Below are 20553 nucleotides of genomic sequence, written 5' to 3'. Positions count from 1 at the left end.
GATTAGAATTTTTTTTAATTATTATTTTCAGTTTCAAATTTTCTTTCTCCAGCTCCTCTCTCAACATTAAGAAGGCAAGAAATATTATAACTCATTATACATATGAAGTCATGCAAAACATATTTTCATTTTGGGGAGGGAAGCAAGAAAAATAAAGTAAAAGAAAATATGCTTCACTTCTCAGAGTTCATCAGTTCTCTGGGTGGATGGTATTTTTCATCATGAGTCCTGGGAATTATAGTGAATCATCGTATTGATCAGAGTAGCTAAATCTTTTACAGTTGATTATCATTCCAACAAAAATATACTGGACTGGTTTGCATTTTCTTCTTTAACTCATTTTGCTCAATTGTGGCTCCAAGAAGCTATATAGTATTTACAGCATATACCATCTTGGTAGATAGGCTAAACTAGGTTAAAAATAACCAACAGGCCTCAAGCCTATGCGTTAATTAGGGGAATATCTACCCCAAGCATATGCCAACTTCCTCTGGTATAGTAGGTGAATGAGAAATTTGTTTCAGCAACTATTAAAGAGGCTGAAGTAGGTGCTACGAAGTGCTTTAGAGCTTGTACAGACATACAAATACGAAGATACCAAGGCCCATTGCATCCTGAGCCGTTGTCAGTCATTTTGACTTTTGTCCTACCACTGAATTTTGATCACTGTAGAAGAGAGAGTGAGGCTGGTGACTTTATGCAATTCTGCCTCCCTTAAATTCCATTCATGTACATCACCCAGTGATGTCATCAGTCATCTTCTAAATGAAGAACAAACAACATTAATACAATATTGCTTTACTATGTGCAGTGTTCTTCAATTTCTGCTCACTTAACTTTGTATCAGCTCATGTAAGTCTTTTAATGTTTTTTCTGAACCTATTCCCTATACTTTCTTATAGCATGATATTATTCCATCGCAATCATATATCATAACATCTGCCCAATTAATGAGCATCCCCTTAATCTTCATTTCCTTGTCAATACAAAAAGAACTGCTATAAATATTTTTGTACATATGAGTCCTTTTTCTTTGATCTCTTTGGGATACAGACTTTATAACTATATTGTTGGATCAAAGGGTATGCAATTTTTTAGACCTTTGGGGATAATTACTTGGAATCTTTTTGAAAGTAATTCTCTATCCTCCCTATTTGAAGTTTTATCTTTTGGTTGTGTTGAGGTTAGGAGTGGGATCCCAAAAATCCCAGATTGGCGTTGCAAGTTGTCTTAAAAGAATTTGCAGGCTTGAATCCATCTCCTAGTCAAGGGGCAAAGTTTTATTGAAAGTAATGGTACGCCATTACAAAGAGGACTGAAGTGTAAGGGAATTCAGTAAAGAAACTGAAGGAAGGAGACATACTTATACAGGTTTTAATCATAGATATGCTAATTCTATGGCTCAGGTAGGAAAGAGTGGTTCTCACTTGATCAGATTATTACTGTCAAGATTACCAGTCATTAATGAATTGGAATGGTCTTATTCACTGTTGTCTCAGTTTGAGCTGTGAGAGTTTCCTGAGGCCAGGAGCTATCTGGCTAAGCAGTGGTCAGAATGAAATAGATTGGGTATGCAAGTTTCCTGAGGCAGATTCCAAAGCCAGGAGACCAAGGACCACTGACCCATTAGAACAGAAACCTCCCAAGGTCAGGGGACCACAAAATTACATTACATCAGTTCCTTTTGATAGTCCTTTGCATTTTTTTGAATAAGTTATTTCCCTGGAAAACATCATCTGACTTTAAAGTTCATTTAATGTCACTATTACTATGAAGCCTTTGATGTATCAGTCCCAGGATCCTTTGCTTTCAGGTAACCATATAGGAATTATACTCCTGATAGTGGTGTACAGGTCCTTAGGAAATATTAGTATCTCTAGTATAAAAGCTGCTGAACCCTTTTCAAGGCTGCTTTCCACCTGTGGTGTCTGCCTGCCATCCAACTTTCACCTGTGACTCCAAGAAGCTGTAGCACACATTGTAGCTATATCTTGTAAACTGGTTCAAAAGATAGGCTAAACCAGGTTTAAAGTCAACAATTTTTAATCAATTAATGAGTAATAATCCTAGAAGCTGGGTCTTTTGAGTTTTTGAAATACTAAATTACTATTGTCATTTACTAGTCTTTTTTGTGTGCCTTATCTATACCACTGATACATCACTTTCTTTCTTAGGTAGTACCAGATAGTTTTGATGATTACCATATTTAATATAGTTTTGAGATCTGGTATGGTGAAAACATCTTCCTTAACATTTTTCTCATTAATTCCCTTAGAATTTTTGAATTTTTATTCTTCCAGATGAATCTTATCATTTTTTTTTAGCTCTATGAAATAATCTTTGGAAATTTGGTATGACACTGAAATAAGTAAATTAATTTAGACAGAAATGCCAATTTTATTATATTGGCTTGACCTATTTGTGAACATTTGATATTTTCCCAGTTGATTAGAGCTAACTGACATAATGAAAAGTGTTTTCTAATTGTATTATATAGTTTTCAGGGTTGTCTCAGCAGGTAGATTCCCAAGTATTTTATGTTGTCTATGGTTAATTTTTCAAAGGAATTTTTCTCTCTTTCTCTTACTGCTGTACTTTGTAATATGTGGAAATGCTGAAGATTTATATAATTTTATTTTTATACCCTGCAACTTTGCTAAAGTTGTTAATTATTTCAAATAGTTTTTTAATTGATCTTCTAGGATTTCCTAAGTTTACTATATCATCTACAAAGAGTGATAGTTTTGTTTCCTCATTGCCTATTCTAATTCCTTCAATTTTTTTTTTCTCTGTAGTTAACATTTGTACTGCAATATTGAATGATAGTGGTGATAATGGGCATCTTTATTTTTCCCCTAAACTTATTGGGAAGGCTTCTAGTTTATCTCCATTGTAGATAATGCTTGCTGATAGTTTGAGATTAATACTGCTTGTTATCTTAATGAAAGTTTTATTTATATTTCTATGCTTTCTGGTATTTCCAATAAAAATAGATGTTGTATTTTGTAAAAAGCCTTTTCATACATATATCCATTGATTTCTTTTGGTTTTGTTATTGATCATGATCAGCTATGGTTATGGTTTTCTAATATTTAACTAGCCCTGCATTCCTGGTATAAATCTTACCTTGTCATAGTGTATGATCCTTGTGATATATTGCTATAATCTCTTTGCTAATATTTTATAATTTGTATATCAGTATTCATGAAGGAAGTTGTCTATAATTTTCTTTCAATAATCATATTTGCATTGTAAAAGGAATTTGGTAGAACATCACCTATTTTTGAAATAGTTTTATAGTATTGTAATTGTTTTTTAAATGTCTAGTAGAATTCACTTGTAACTCATCTGATCTTAGTAATTTTTTCTTAGGGAATTCATTGATGTCTTATTCAGTTTTATTTTTCTAATATGGTGTTATTTGTATTTTAATTCCTTTTCTTTTTATCAGGGAAATTTATATTTTTGTAAATATTCATTGATTTCACTTAGATTGTCAAATTTATTGGCATTAATTAGGCAAAATAGCTCCTAATAATTGTTTTAATTTCCTCTTTATTGGGATGAATTCACCCATTTCATTTTTTAATGCTGATAATTTGATTTTCTTTTTTCTTAAATCAAATTAACCAATGATTTATTTACTTTATTGTGGGATTCCTCCCTCCCAGATAAAACCAGGTTCTGCTTTTATTTATTAATTTGTTTTCTTTCATTTTTATTAATCTGTACTTTGGTTTTAAAGATTAGTGTTTAATTGGGGATTTTTCATTTCTTTTTCTAATTTTTTAACATTTTGGAATATAAATTTTTCCCTAAGTATGCTGCTTCCCATAAATTTTTATATGTTGTTTAATTATTGTCATTCTCTTCAGTGAAATTATTGATAGTTTCTATGATTTGTTCTTATAATTATAAATGGCTTTAATTTTATCATCTGAAAATTATCTGTTCATATCCTTTGACTATCAGTTGGGGAATATTGTGTATTCTTATAAATTTGACACAGTTCTTTATATAATTTAGAAATTAGACCTTTATCAGAAATACTGGCTATAAAGATTTTTTCCCAACTTTGTTACTTCCCTTTTAATCTTATTTCCATAGTTTTGTTTGTGCAAAACCTTTTCCATTTAATGTAATCAAAGTTGTCCATTTTGCCTTTCATAATGTTCTCTAGTTCTTTGGTCATAAATTCCTCCCCTTTCCAAAGATTTGATAAATAAATTATCCCTTCTCCCAATTTATGGTATCATCCTTTATGCACAAATCACATATCCATTTTGCCCTTATTTTGGCATGGTATGGTATGATATAGATGTATGCTGAGTTTCTGACATAATATTTTCCAGTTTTCCCAGCAATTTTTGTAAAATACTGAATTCTTATTCCAGAAGCTAGAGTTTGGAGGTTTATCAAATACTAGCTTGCGGTAGGCCTTGCTTATTTTTTCTAGTTCTATAAAATGATGTTTTGGCAGTTTGATTGGTATGGTCCTGAACAAGTAGACCAATTTAAGCAGAATTGTCAGTTTTATTATATTAGCTTGGCCTAGCCATGAACAATTGATATTTTTCCAATTGTTTCAGATCTGATTTTATTTGTGTGAGAAGTATTTTGTAATTGTGTTGTATGATTTGTCCTTTAGCTCATTCATTCTTTTTTTTTTCTTTTACTTTTTTTAAATTATAACTTTTTATTGACAGTACATATGCATGGGTAATTTTTTACATTATCCCTTGCACTCACTTCTGTTCCAATTTTTCCCTTCCCTCCCCCTAACTCCTCCCCTAGATGGCAGGCAGTCTTATACATGTTATATATGTTATAGTATATTCCAGATACAATATATGTGTGCAGAACCAAACAGTTTTGTTGTTGCGCAGGAAGAATTGGATTCAGAAGGTACAAATAACCTGGGAAGAAAAATAAAAATGCAAACAGTTTACATTAATTTCCTAGTGGTCCTTCTCTGCGTGTAGCTGATTCTGTCCATCATTAATCAATTGAAACTGAATTAGATCTTCTCTTTGTTGAAGATATCCACTTCCATCATAATACATCCTCTCATACAGTATTGTTGTTGAAGTGTATAATGATCTCCTGGTTCTGTTCATTTCACTTAGCATCAATTCATGTAAGTCTTTCCAAGTCTCTCTATATCATCCTGCTGGTCATTTCTTATAGAACAATAATATTCCATAACATTCATATGCCATAATTTACCCAACCATTCTCCAATTGATGGGCATCCATTCATTTTCCAGTTTCTAGCCACTATAAAAAGTAGCCCATTCATTCTTTAGGATTTAATTATTAGTTTCCAATTGATTTTTAATCTCTCTTTCCATTGCTTATTATTGAATCTAATGTTTATTGCTGAAAATGATATATTTAATATTTCTGTCTTGACACTTTTGATTGTGTGGTGGTTATTTCCTAATAAATGGTCACTTTTGTTCAGGTGCCATGTACCACTGAGAAAAAAGGTATCTTCTCTTCTATCCTTTTTCAATTTTCTCTAGAGCTCCATCATATCTAAAATTCTATTCACTTGTTTTACATAACTTCATTGTGTTTTTTAAATGGGAGTCAGGGGGAGGGATAAGAGAGAGAATCTATAACTCAAAGTTTTAAAAACAAATGTAAGGGAGGCAGCTAGGTAGCTCAGTGGATAGAGCACCAGCTCGGAAATCAGGAGGACCTGAGTTCAAATCTTAACACTTAACACTTCCTAGGTAGGTGACCTTGGGCAAGTCACTTAACCCCAATTGCCTCAGCAAAAAAAACAACAACAAAAAAAAAAAATGTAAAAAATCTGTTTTAAATGTAACTGGGAAAAACATTAATTAATTAATTTTACTTCACTTATATTCTTTTTTTGTTTGTTTTGTAGTTAAATTTATCTGGTTCTGAAAGGGAAAAGTTAAGGTCCCCCACTAGTATAATTTTATTGTCTATTTCCTCTGGTAACTCATTTATCTTCTCCTTTAAGAATTTGGATGCTAAACCATTTGGTGCACATATGTTTAGATTTATTATTACTTCCTCACCCTTGGTATCTTTTAGCAAGATAAAGCTTCCGTATCTTTTTTACCTATATCTATTTTTTATTTTGCTGAATAGCCTTTTTTTAAGGTGCGCTGTTCACCTCTTGGCATGAGGAAGGGGCTAGAAAAGGTATCCTAACAATTATCTGCTTTACCCAATTATAGCCTGCTTACTGCAGCAAGGACCCCCAAGTTGTGGTCAAAACAAAAAAATGTACAAAAACTTTTGCAACATTGGTACATAGAACAAGAAATCTAGTAGACTTGAAAGACAAATAGCTCTTCTTGTGAGAGAACTAGACAGGTATTGCATCCAAATAACAGCCCTGAGTGAAATAAGACTGGCAAATTAAGGCCAGCTCACTGAAGTCAGAGCTAGTATGCAATTTCCTGGAGCGGCTATAGTGATGAGGAGTACCATGAAATTGGAGTAGTTTTCACAATCAAAACTAATCAAGTCAACAATTTAGTATACTTTCAAACAGGGGAGTGAACAACAGACTTGTGATAGTGATATTGTCACTTGCAAGAAAATAACACTTCACTATTATCATTGCATATGCTTCTACCATGTGCACAAAAAAAAAGTCAAAGAAAATTTTTATGATGAACTGGAGATCCTCATCATCAGTGTACTGAAAGAGAACAAGCTTGTTATTTCTTTAAATTTATTTTATTTCCCCCCCCAATTACATGTTAAAACAATTTTAAATATTTTTTAAAATTTTATGTTCCAAATTCTATCCCTTTCTTCCCTGCCTTTCCCCTTCCTAAGACAGTAAGCAAACAGATATAGGTTATATATATGCAATCATGTAAAACATTTCCATGTTATTTTGTACAAGAACAAGAAGACCTGAATAAAAGAAAAAGAATGAAAGAGTGAAAAATCATGTTTCAGCCTACATTCAAACAATATCAGTTTTTTCTCTGGAGGTAGATATTATGCTTCATTTGGAATTGTCTTGAATCATTGTATTGCTGAGAATAGGTTGAGTCATTTACAGTTCTTCCTCATACAGCATAGCTGTTACTATGGATAATGTTCTCCTGGTTCTATCACTTCACTTTGCATCAGTTCTTGTAAGTCTTTCCAGTTTTTTCTAAAACATCCTGCTTGCTATTTTTCATAACTTGTATTTGTACTGCTTGCTATTTCTCATGACTTGTATTTGTACAATAAATTTGAGTCGGTTCTCTTTATATTTGAGAAATAAGGCCTTTATTGGAGAAATTTGCTGTAAAAATATTCCCCACAGTTTCTGCTTTCCTTTCAGTTTTGATTGCATTGGTTTTATTTGTGCAAAAACTTTTTAATTTTATATTATTAAAATCATCTATTTTCCACTTCGTAATGCTATCTGTATTTTCTTTAGAATTTTCTAAATTCTTCCCTTATCCATTGTTCTGGCATATAAACTATTCATTGGTCCCCATATTTGCTTATGATATCAATGTGTAAGTGTGCTCATTTTGACATTATCTTGGTACATGGTATGAGCTGTTGGGCTGTACCTACTTTTTGCCCTACTGTTTTCTAGTTTTCCAGATGTTTTTAATCAAATAATAGGTACAATTTACCAGACATTCCTTGGAAGGAATGGAGTGGGAAACAGCAATAGCAGTGGTCACTTACATCACCAGCACTGTTTTCCATTTACCTAAATGCAAGAAAATTTTATGTATACACCTTCATGAAAATATTGGCATTCAATAGATTATGTCATTGTAAAGAGAAGAGACAGTCTGTGGGCTTGACAAAGGCAATTTGAGATACAGATTGCTGTACCTATCATAGAATATCTTCTCCAAGCAAAACAATAAATTCAATAACAATAGTGGCCCTAAGGCAAGGCTACTACATTAATGTTAGCAGGTTAGAGTTTTTCTTCAGGTTAACAGTTTGTTCCTAACTTGGAGGGAAAGCTGAGCCAACACAGAGTTGACAACAGTGGAATAGAAAATGAGTACAACAATTTGGCATTTTCACTCTTTTTGTTGTTTGCTTGCATTTTATTTTCTTTCTCATATTTTTTCATTTTTGATCTGATTTTTCTTGTGCAGCAAGATAATTGAATAAATATGTATGCATATATTGGATTTAACATGTTAAACATATATTGGATTGCTTGCTATCTAGAGGAGGGGGTAGGGAGAAGGGAGGGAGAATTTGGAACACAAGGTTTTGTAAGGGTCAATACCAGGGGTCCTCAAACTTTTTAAATAGGGGCCAGCTCACTGTCCCTCAGACTGTTGGAGGGCCAGACTATAGTAAAAACAAAAACTCACACTCTGTCTCCACCCCTCAGCCCATTTGACATAACCCAGCAAGCAGGCCACATAAATATCCTCAGCAGGCCGCATCTGGCCAGCGGGTTGTAGTTTGAGAACCCCTGGTCAATACTGACAAATTATCAATGCATATGTTTTGAAAATAAAAAGTTTTAATTTTTAAAAAACCCCTCAAATGGGGTGATGAAGAGTTAGATACAACTCAAATGATTGAACAACAAAGAAGATTTTAAAAAGTAACAGAAAATGTTAATAATTCAGATTAACCTGAAAGGTGTCATGCTTTTAGAAAGTCAATGGTTTTTACCAGTTTACCTAACTATTCTCCCCTCCTTCCAATTGCCCAAAAGGTAAAGAATAAATTCCTGGGCAATAGCCTTGGTATATTAATAAAAAGAAAAGAAGTGAGAAACTTTCAGACATTTGGTTTGCAACATCACAATTTAATCATCTGAGCTAGAACACTCACAAACATCATTACTAGTTTGATGAAAATGATAGGGAAAATTAAAAAGCTTCTAAATGAAAAATGAGAACTCCACATGAATTACCATCAGGATAGTTTGTCTCTAAGAAAACTGCTCGTGACTCCAAAAGTAAAGTGCAAATGAAGCTTAGAGACATATAGGATTCTTGCCATAATAAGAAGGCAGATGAAATTCAGCTTTATGCTGATAGTAACAATTCAAAGTGCCTTTATGGTGTCCTGAAGGCTTTTATGGGCCAAAGACAAGGTGCATTTCAACTACTCAGTGCTCATGGAGCCACATTAATTAGGGATAAGGGACCTTGATCCTGGAGAGATGGGCTGAACCATAGTGTTCTCAAGAGACAATCTATGTTGAAGCTGTTGACTGTTTAAAGTCAGTCCCTCTCTAGCCAAACTTCGAACTGAGAAGAGGTTTTAAATGTCCTTCAGCTTCTCTTGTGTGGCAAAATCCCTGGTGCTTATTCCATTCCAGCTAAGATTTATGAGGCAAAGAGTCTACTGCTCATACAAAAGCTGACTGAGATTGTCTGGGTTATATGACAAGAGGATGTTATCCCCCAGGAATTCAGGTATGCTTCCATTGTCCATTTGTGAAGGAGAAGGAAATAATTTGACCTGTAACAATGACAATGTGGTATTTTCTGCTTGACAGTTTCAGGAGAAATGCTAGGAGAAGAACAGGGGTCTGTAAACAATGTCCATTGATCTCTAACTAATAACTTTGATACCGTCAGTCATGAGGTCTTATGGAATATCATGGCAAAATGTAGTTGTCCAGGGCAGTTCATCAGTATTGTAACAGCATGTTTACATGGGTTCTGGGTGATGAATTATACTCTCATGCTTTCCCATCACAAATAGAGTGAAGCAAGGCTATGTGCTTGCTCATCTACTTTTTGCATGATGTTGTCAGATACCTTCATGAGTTTGAAAATAACATCAAGGTAAGATGCCCTGATGGTCAGGTTTTTTTAATTTGAAAAGGCTAGATGTCAAAACCAAAGTGGTAGGAGAATAGGTGCTTGAATTTTTGTTTACAGATGATTTTGCACTCATTGTAGCCTGTGAGGCAGAGATATATCAGAGTATTGATTGATTCTCTGCCACTTATACTAATTTTGGCCTGGTAATACCAACAAAACAGAGTTTCTCCACCACCCAGTCCTACAACATCGATATGTGAAACCATCAACTACAGCAAATGGGGAAATTTTGACTTCTATGGATAAGTTCACTTACCTTGGTAGTATACTTTCCAGGAGGTACATATAGTTGATGAGGTTGGTTATTGCATTGCCATAGCTAGCTCAGTGTTTGGGAGGCTCTAAAAGAAAGTGTGAGGGATAAAAGGTATGAGGCTGCTTATGAATCTGAAGTATGGAGTCACTATGGTGATATCATTGTTGTATGCCTGTTAAATTGGGACAGTATATCAACACTATACCAGGAAAATGAATCACTTCTATTTGAATTGTCTTAGAGAGATTCAGAAGATCTCTTTGTATAATAAGGTACTGGACAATGAGATCCTGAATTGCCAACAATTCTAATTCTACTTCAAGAGGTCAACTTCAATGGGCTGGCCATGGTTACATTATTCAAAAGCCAAACTTGCCTAAAAGACTTTTATGGAAAATTGACACAAGGCAAGTGTTCAAATGGAAGTCATAAGTGATATAAGGACACTTGAAGTCTCTCAAGAACTTTGGGATCAATTGTGAGACATGGGAGACACCCACTCACTATGATGTGCCCACATCAAAGAAGACATTGTACTCTGTGAGCAAAGCAGAATTATAGTAGCTCAAAAGAAATGTGAGATGTGCAAATTTCGAGACAATTCCACTCCAAATGTTCACACAGTAAAAAAATGTTTTTACTCTACCTGTGGCAGAACCTATGGTAGATATTCATCTGATCAACTACAGTTGGATACACTGTGCCTTGACTCTAACATGGTGATGTTATTTTAGTCTTCTTTGAGCACAAAGGACAGCAGCTAACTAGCCATACATCTCATCAGTATCTTTCCGAATTATTAGCTTTTGTGGCCTAATAATGTATTGTTTAGAGTGCCATATGCTAAGCAGATTCTTTGTCTGACAGGGAGAGAGCTGAGGTTACTGCATAGGGAAAGTAAGTGATGAGACAGATAATTCCATAGTTAAATATTTAGCTTTATAATATATTCCCAGGCCCAAAGGGCTATCCAACAGTGTATACCCTTTGATCCAGCAGTATTCCTACTGGGCCTGCATCCCAAAGAGATCATAAAAGGGGAAAAGAGACCCATATGTACAGAAATGTTTGTAGCAGCTTTTTTTGTAGTGACAAGGAACTGAAAGTTGAATAGGTATGCTTCAATTGGCAAATGGCTGAATAAGTTATATATATGTAATGGAATATTATTGTTCTATAAGAAACAATCAGCAGGATGATTTCAGAAAGGCCTAGAGACTTACATGAATTGATGCTAAGTGAAGTGAATAGAACAGGAAATCATTGTACATAGCAACAGTAAGATTATATGATGATCAATTCTGATGGATGTGGCTCTTTTAAACAATGATGTGATTCAGTCCAGTTCCAATGGTCTTGTGATGGAGAGAGCCATCTGCATCCAGAGAGAGGAATGTGGGAACTGAATGTGGATCACAACCTAGTATTTTCACTTTTTGTTATTATTTGCCTGCTTTTTGTTTTCTTTCTCATTTTTTTTTCCTTTTTGATCTGATTTTTCTTGTGCAGCATGATAATATGGGAGAATGTATAGAAGACTTGCACACTTTTAATCTGTATTGGATTACCTGCTATCGAGGGGAGGGGTAGGGAAATGGAAGAGAAAAAAAAAAAAAAACATTCCCATCCCAGGAATTGATCATAGGTGGGTTTAACATCCTCAGCTATGTTTTGCTTTCTCTTTATCAGTGATATATCACTACTCTCCTTATCAATCAGTGTAAATGCCCAGATCAGGGGTTCTGCCCTGAGCCCATCAATTCTTTTTTTATTAAAACTTTTTGGTAACTTTTTCAATATAATTGATTTCCTTTATGACCCTATACATTTTACTTTGTGAGATTTAAAACATTATTCACAAAGTCCATAAGCTTAACCAAGCACTGCTAGAGGGATGAATGACATAGAAAAAAGATTCTAAGAATTTATCTGGCTCAGAGTGATTATTGATTCTGCTCTTTTCTTCCCCTTGTTCCTCACATCCAGTTTGCCACCAAGTTTCATTGTTTCTTATTTCAACAAGTTATTGATAGTTACTATGTGTAAACACTATGTTAGACATGATGGAGACAAATTTGAATCATTTATGATCCCTAACTCAAGGAACTCATAATCTCTTGAATCAGTTAATCACATAATAACATGTGATAAATGCAAGCAGAGTACCATCTTTTTCAGTTTTTATTTTCAGATTCTCCATTCCCACATTCTTCTCTATTCCAGCTGCCATCATTTCCAGTCTATGTCCTTCTTAAATCACACCTGTTTCTGGTCTCTTCTCCCTACTCCAAATTTTCTTTTTCTTTTTATTTTTATTTTTTTCAAACTTCACACATGGGCAGGTTTTCCTTCTGAAACAATTTTCTTTCTATCTCTTCCCTAAACTAGACTTCTCTATTGTCCATCAAATTATGTCAAAACCCCTCGTTGGAAGTAAGTCTCTGATCTCTCCAGTATGGTCTTTCCTCATTCTTCATATCTGCTCATGAATTCTCTCAGCCACCCTACTATTCTTCAAATTCATTCCTGTGTTTGCTCCTTGGAATGTCCTCCTTTTGCCCCTTCCCCTGTGTCTAGTCATTTAAAATCTTTTTCAAAAGCTTGAGTTGAAATTGTTAGTGATTGAAATTAGTGGAATTGTGAACAAATCCAACCATTCTGGAGAACAGTTTGGAACTATGCTCAAAAAGTTATCAAACTGTGCATACCCTTTGATCCAGCAGTGTTTCTACTGGGCTTGTATTTCAGAGATATTAAAGAATGGAAAAGGATCCACATGTGCAAAACTGTGGCAGCCCTTTTTGTAGTGGCAAGAAATTGGAAACTGAATGGATGCCCCTCAATTGGAGAATGGCTGAATAAGTTGTGGTATATGAATGTTATGGAATGTTATTGTTCTGTAAGAAATAACCAACAGGATGATTTCAGAGAGGCCTGGAGAGACTTAACATGAATCGATGCTAAGTGAAATGAGCAGAACCAGAAGATCATTATACACAGCAACAACAATACTGTATGATGATCAATTCTGATGGACGTGGCTCTCTTCAACAATGAGATGACTTAAACTAGTTCCAGTTGTTTAATAATGAAGAAAGTCAGCTATACCTAGAGAGAGAACTATGGGAAATGAGGGTGGACCACAATATAGCATTTTCACTCTTTCTGTTATGGTTTGCTTGCATTTTTGTTTTCCTTCTCAAGTTTTTTTTCTTTCTTTCTAGACCCGATTTTTCTTGTGCAGCAAGATAACTGTATAAATATGTATACATATATTGGATTTAACATACACTTTAACATGTATTGGACTACCTGCCATCTGGGGGGAAGGAGGGGAAAAGTTGAAACAAAGTTTTGCAAGGGGGTCAGTGTTAAAAAATTGCCCATGCATATGTTTTGTAAATAAAAAGCCATAATAATAATAAAAACAAACAAATAAAAAGCCTGGGTCAGGTTCTGTTAGGATTCTTACAAGGTCCTAAGATAGTGGAATTGATAGACAATAATTATCTAATTTAGCATGGTTCAGTATGATTGATCTGATCCTACAAGGAGATGTTATGAGCCAGAACTTGAAACAAGGTACTGAGTGGAATTGAGGAGACAGTGATTAAATCTAGTTTAGCATTAATTTAATCCTACAACAAATAATGGTTTCCTAATGATATAATGATTGGTGTGTATATAAGCAAGAAGCTCTCAGGGTCAGACACAGAAGCCCACTCTCAGAGGTGGAGACAGATTCATTCCATTTTCCACCCCTGTGCTGGCTGGAGATATTCGGAGGGAGCTAGAGGCAGAAGCTAGAAGAGACAAAGGACTAGCGGCAAGAGCTCTGGGAACCAAGAGCTCTGGGCCTCTAAGAAAGCTAATCAGGCTATTTGGAAGGAGACAATAAAGGATTTGGATTTAACTCCTGGCTGCATTTGGAGTATTTACTCTGAAATGAAAGGAAAGCTCTTCCCAGGAGCCCCCCAAGAAACCTGCTCCCAGAAAACAATAGATTTTTAGAGGAGAACACTACAAGGTTCTCATTTCTTCAGGAAAACCTTTCCTGATCAGACCAACCTACAGGCTTCTTCCTGACCAAAGATTATGGCACTTTGTTTTATCCTGTCTCACAAGCTTCTTTTTTCTTATGTTCCTTCTGAATGGGATCATTATAAATACCCTAAAAGATTGAGATGATGTCTTGAGTTTCTTGTCTACCTCCCATAGCAACAAGCATGATATTGAACACAAAGAAGTTATTCAGGAAAGGCACATTAAATAAAAAGCATGCTTAAGGAGGTCAGAGTACTATAGGTTATAGTGGCCAAAGGTGTGTACAGAATAAGTTCTGGTAGTATGAAGATTCTAAACACATTATCAATTGCCTTTATCATACTTATAATAAAATTCCATATAATATATGTAATAATATAATCTTATAATAAAATGAAATCTCTTCTGTTATAGTTCTTTTCCTTCCTCTGAGGTAGATTCTTCAGTTTGGAAAGTAACACATTAGTTCACCTTTCTATACAAATCCTTCTCTATTTTCCTCCTACATGGATCTGGAAGATAATTACATTAGTCCTTAGTCTTACTACCTCCATAGTAAGTCGTTCTAATTCATAGTTTTAGGACCTCAGGCCCTCTAGTTCAACCCCCTCATTTTACAAACTGAGGCTTTTTAATTTTCCAAATGTCACCCACTTACCATATCTTTAATCATCTGAATAGCTATTCTCTAGAGTCATTTCAGTTTTTTCATATCCTTCCTAATAAATACAGGACCCTAACTAACCCAATAACTGATGTGTATTTTTCTTATTTGACCTATATCAAAGATGTCTTTTACATACTTGCATCTCATTAACTTTAATACATCACCAGTATCATGATGGTGGTAAATTTTCAAGAGTTGTCCTTTCTGGAATTATAACCCAAATATTCAAAGACTTTGGAGCTACTTTAGGACATTGGGATGGAGTAGTATATTAAGATTGAAAATGTGGAATCAGTCTTACTCATTTGAATTAGTTGTTATGTCATTCAAATTCTAAAATTTAGAAAACAGATGACAAAAGTAGCACTTTGTGCTGTTGAATCATATGGGTTATCTTTTGAGAGCACGGTATTCAATGCCCTCTCCTAGGATTGCATTGCTAGAAAGATCTCAGTGCCTTATTTGTATTTAGTTCATCCAATGGCACGTACCAAAGAGACTCTGAAAGGATTTCAAATTAGAATATTTCTTTTCACTCAAAAAAATTACTCTGAAATGATCCCCATGTGATTATGGGACACTGTCCTAAGACTCTCAATGAATAGAAAATCATGAGAGGAAAAATTCCTATTTATAGTGTTGTCTTCAAAGCAAGCTCAGAAAACAGAGAAGAAAAGAAATTTGGTATCATAGAACTTCATAGTTGGAAGAGCCTTAGGACTTTAGAAAACAGGAAACTAATGAGTAGGGGTGGGACTTATTCAAGATCTCACAAAATTTGATAAGAATCTGGGAATAGAACCCAGGTTTCCTAACATCCATTAGGAAAAAAGAAAATCAGGAACAAAAGAAATACTGTTACCCCTAAGCATACACAGATCTCCTAGGCAAAGGTTCTCAGGTTTACCAATAAATGGATAGACAAATGATGGCTCATTTGTAGGAACTTTGGTCTAGAGTTGGAAGGAACTTTAAAGGCCATGTAGTTTAATCCCTTCATTTTATGGATGGCAAAAACCGAGGTCTGTAAAAAGAAAATGTTTTGCCCAAGATTATATAGGAGAGACAAGATTGGACCCAGATTTTCTGAGTCCTGACCCATCACCTATTTCACTGTTCCATGTTTTTGTTTTTGTTTTAGGATAAAAGCCAGTAAAAAGAACTATTTAAATGTCTAATCCTTTTGAAAAGTATTGGTGGTTGTGTACTCTCTTTACTCTGTTTTACTTTCTTAAAAAAAAGACAGCTCATTGATATGACCTCCAAACCAACTTATAGTACTAGTCAAAAGGTTGGGAAAGGTTGCTATCACAACACTGACTCTGGTATTCCTTGATGACTTAAAAAGATTTTTTTTTTTTTTTTTGATTTTGTGTCTTAACAAAATTGGGTGCCAGTTGCTCTACAAATTAAAACTTGGAATTCTCAATTTCTGGTTTCATCTTGAAGGCTGCGTTTTCACAGGAGTATCCCAAGCCATCATTTAGTTAAAATATCCATAATGACTTTTTTTCTCTTTGAGAGGAAGAAACTGCTTTGAATTTTTTTTTTTTTAATGAAATTGTAAGCCCTCCTTTGGTTAATTGCTTAAAAGTAGAACAGTTTTTGTTTACAAATGGACTCTTGTTATTTGTTCAAAAAGTCAGAAATGCTTCCATGTGTGTTTGAATGCTTCATTTGGAGACTGGCATTTCACCATTACCTATGAGGGAAAACAGATGGTTTCCATTGTCTGTGGAAACAGCTTGTCAGTCTCTGGCCTAGAGGCCTTTGGATACATGTAGTGCCTCTTGCTTTGGAAGTTAACTCTTAAAGTAGACAATGGAATGATATCAGGCTCTATTGGTAACTTTTGTTGGTAACTTTTCTCAGTGGTCTCTCTCTACACACACACACACACACACACACACACACACACACACACACACTCCATGTTTTTACCAGGACCTCATATAATTTTAAGAAATTGTGAACATTTGGGGTGTTAATGATTTGACCTTATGATTTAGGATTAATCACCTATTTGGTAGTTGGTTACCCATTGGTGCCCAGGCTACCCCTGCCCATCTGGCACCTGAGCTTCTTATCCTTCATTTTATATGACTTCCAAACTGAAGGTTGTTTCTCTTAACTCCAGTTCCTACTTCTAAATTTCCAGTGATCAAATTAGGCAAGTTGGGGGCCCACTTTTCATTCTTTCCTCACTTATGCCTATCCTTTTGACATCAATAGTAAATCCATCTAGGGGCTTTGATTCCCACAAAGTATACAGATGGGCAGACATTTAAGTTTGGGTTCTTACATTTTTACTTCTGCATCTCAGGAAGCACAGATGTTCAGGGACCTAAATCCAAGCATACTTAGAACTGCTCTGGAAGTGGAGCTACATCATCAGGGACCAAAGACCTCATCTCGGGTTTAGATTAAGTCTTTTATGTGTTTTTATTATTGTACCTCAAACACATACATATATGTATATGTGTAGAAAATAAGAAGGCAAGAAGAAGCCTCCCAAAGAGACACAGTAATGAAAAATAGTGGGGGAAGAGCCAGGGAAAAAAAATGCAGGGCTAAGCAGAATCAAAAAGAGGCCAAACCCTAGGGGAAGCAGGCCAAAGTGGCTCTAAGAAGAGGAGTCACACCCAGGAAGGGCCTCGGATCTAGAAGAATGACAAATAACTGAGTGATAACAAATGGGGGAATATTTGAGAAGCAGAGGGAAGGCATGTGGGTCAAAAGAAAAATGAGAAGGGAAAAGCAAAGCTGTAAAAGAATAGGAAGGAGCTGCAAAAGAAGTATATTTTTATCATGTTCAATTATCTTGATGAAGATTAAAGAAAACTGTTATTAGAACTGCCTTGAATTAGGCAAACTGTACCAGGCTTTTTGAATGTAGATTTCAGTTTGTTCAGCCAAAGAACTTCATAGTAACCTAATTGTCCTCCTCATGATGCCCCTGAAAAGCACACTACTTTTCATTCTATTCATGTATCTGATATGAGATGTTCTGTTTAAGTGAAGACAACATGATCTAATAGAAACTGTACTTGGAAGAGAAAAGACCTGGAGTTAATCCTTAGTTTCCCTACAGTTTCCTGTTTGATATTAGACAATTAGATATTAGATATTTCGAGTGTGATATTAGATATTAGACAAGGCACTAACTCTAGGCCTTGGTTTTCTCCTTTGTAAAATGGGAATAATTTTATTTGGACTGCCTACATCATAGAGCTTTTGTGAAGAGGAAGATAATTGGTATAGATTTTTTTTTATAGAAATAACAGTTTTCCTAATCTTATGATACCCAGACCTCAGTGAGGACTTGCCCCAGCTTACTAGATTTACTTAATTTCAATCCCATCTTTTTTGAGACTTTGAGTAAAGAACATAACTTTCCTAGGCCTCGATTTTTGGTATCTGCAAAATGAGAAAGCTAGACTAGATGGCTTCTAATGTCCCTTCTAACTCTAAATCTGTGACCCAGTAGATGGGAGACCCAGAGATCATTTTCAACTTTAATAATGCTTTGTTTATCTTATTTAATAATACTACTGTATTTTATGCAGACTAAAGGTAGGCTGTATCAGGAAACTCAGAAGCAAGTTTTGGGGAACATATACTGTTCATGAAAGATGCATTTTCCAGACATGGCCAGTATGTGATTTTTTTTCCTTGACCATACTTATTAAAAGAGAGAGCTGCCCCAATAAAACATTTTAAAAGAAAGATAATTACAAAAATTTTTGATATGTTGAATAGTTTTGCTGAACTGCTTTTTTTCTCTTTATTTCTTAGGAATAGCTCTTGGAGAAAGTGAGGGGAACAGATACATGTTAAAATGAAATATCAATAAAATTATTTTTTCTGAAAAGTAAAAGAAGTCATTATTTTCTGGAAGGCAGAAATTGGAACATATATTATATATGTTTCTCTTGTCTCCCATTCAGCATCTATTGTGATGTGATGCATTTAGGTAATTTTTTGATAAATGAATATAGAAAGAGGGAGGTAGTGCCATAGACTGGTAACATTTTATTTCATTTTCAAAATTTGACAGTTTTGAATAGTAACTTTTCAGTCTTTGTTTTACTAGTTGTGTTCCTGACCTAGTAGTGTGTTTTACCCAGTTATTAATGGGTGGAAGATTAGTCAGGGCCAGGTATAACTCCACTTATATGGATTTAAATATTATTTCTTTGGGTATCACTATAATTTTTAGGAAATCATAAAAAGGTTGTGCTTTTTTTCCCAAATGTCCTTTTATATTCAGTTCAGAAGGTCTTTCTGTGCGTTATGTAAAATGTCTTACACTTCTTAAGCACCAAGTAAAATAAGAGCTTATCATGTTAATTTTATCTTGATGAGAGGTAGGTCACAATGTCTTCTTTTCCTGAGAGGGGAAATTATGGTATGACTAAAATACTATTTTTCCACAGCTCCTAGAATGTTTTGCTTTTAAGACCTCTAAAGAATGAGTCATGATAAAAATATACAGGGTACCCCTTCCCTTTCCCCACTCACAAACCAAGTTTGTCATTGAATTCAGCTTTGTTCCCAATACAAAAAAACAAACAAACAAAGCCAAATTGATGTCAAAGACTTAAATACCCATTTCTTTCTCTCTCTCTCTCTCTCTCTCTCTCTCTCTCTCTCTCTCTCTCTCTCTCTCTCTCTCTCTCTCTCTCTCTCTCTCATTTTACATGTATGTGTGTAAGTGTGTCTATATATGTGTGTGCACATATATCGTTTTGAGATGATCTTGCTTGTATTTTCCTTCCAAATGTCACCTTCTCTAATCTAATACTATCTGAAAGGACTATCTTGTTCCCCAGATCCCAGAAGGAATTCTTCCCAGTTGGCAGATTTAATAGATAACATTACTAAGGAGAAAGCTAGGTCATTTGGCAATTTTTTGTTGTTCCTCAAAGCTGTTCTTATCTCTATAGTACTTTAGCTTCCCATTGGTATGCCCACTTAAGACTTCTCTAGTATCTCTTTCCCCCAACCCCCATAATTCTAACGTCTGAAAGTCCCTTCTAACCATAGCTTCCTTCGCTTTTACCTCACTCTTTTACCTCCTTTGCTTCTTCCATCTCTCTTCTCTGGTTAATTCTGCTGTCCCATTATCTTTACTTTCTTTCCCACACAATATAGACCTCATGGTTCAGCATGCTTTGCAGTGGCTGTTCCAGAATATGTACTGTTTATCTTATATTCCTTTCACTTCCCTTTTGGCTTCTACTTTTCTAATGAAATCAAGGCCATCTATCCTTAACTCTTTAAACTTTTTGCCTCTACCTTTTGTAGTACTCTACATTTACCCTTCTTATTTATTTTCTGGTTTCTAAGGAAGAGATGACCTTCCTCCTTTCCAAAGCTAATTCTTCCATCTGAGTCCTTGATCCTATATTCTCCCACTTTCTTCAGTATTTCTTTGATCAGGCATTCCCTGCTTCTTACATTTTCAATCTTTTCTTCTCTGCTGGCTCCTTCCCTTCTGTTTGGAAACATTCTCCAGTCTCTTCTCCGAAATGAAAAAAACAAAACAAACAAACAAACCTTTTCTTCTGATTGTTATCTCCTTTCTTGAGGCATCATTTTATTTCACTCCTCTATTATTATACTTTTTTGAAAAAATAGGGCACAAACAATTCAATTATTTGTTTTCACTTATTTATGTCTATGTTTCCCCTAAGTAAAAAGTAAGATCTTTGAAGTTCCTTCAAGAACCTTTTCCTTTTTGTCTTTATATCCCCATCTCCTAGTAGAAT

General features: G+C 34.8%; 1 protein-coding gene across 4 annotated transcripts in view; it reads left to right on the top strand.

Moving 5' to 3' along the window:
• The window catches only part of POC1A (POC1 centriolar protein A), a 162580-nt gene that overhangs the window by 129895 nt on the left and 12132 nt on the right, over positions 1 to 20553 (top strand). The window lies entirely within an intron of this gene.

The sequence above is a fragment of the Sminthopsis crassicaudata genome, chromosome 1, assembly GCF_048593235.1.
Source record: "Sminthopsis crassicaudata isolate SCR6 chromosome 1, ASM4859323v1, whole genome shotgun sequence".
Classification (NCBI taxonomy): Eukaryota; Metazoa; Chordata; class Mammalia; order Dasyuromorphia; family Dasyuridae; genus Sminthopsis; species Sminthopsis crassicaudata.
The sequence above is the reverse complement of the archived record's forward strand: the minus strand, read 5'-3'. Positions and strand labels throughout refer to the sequence as shown.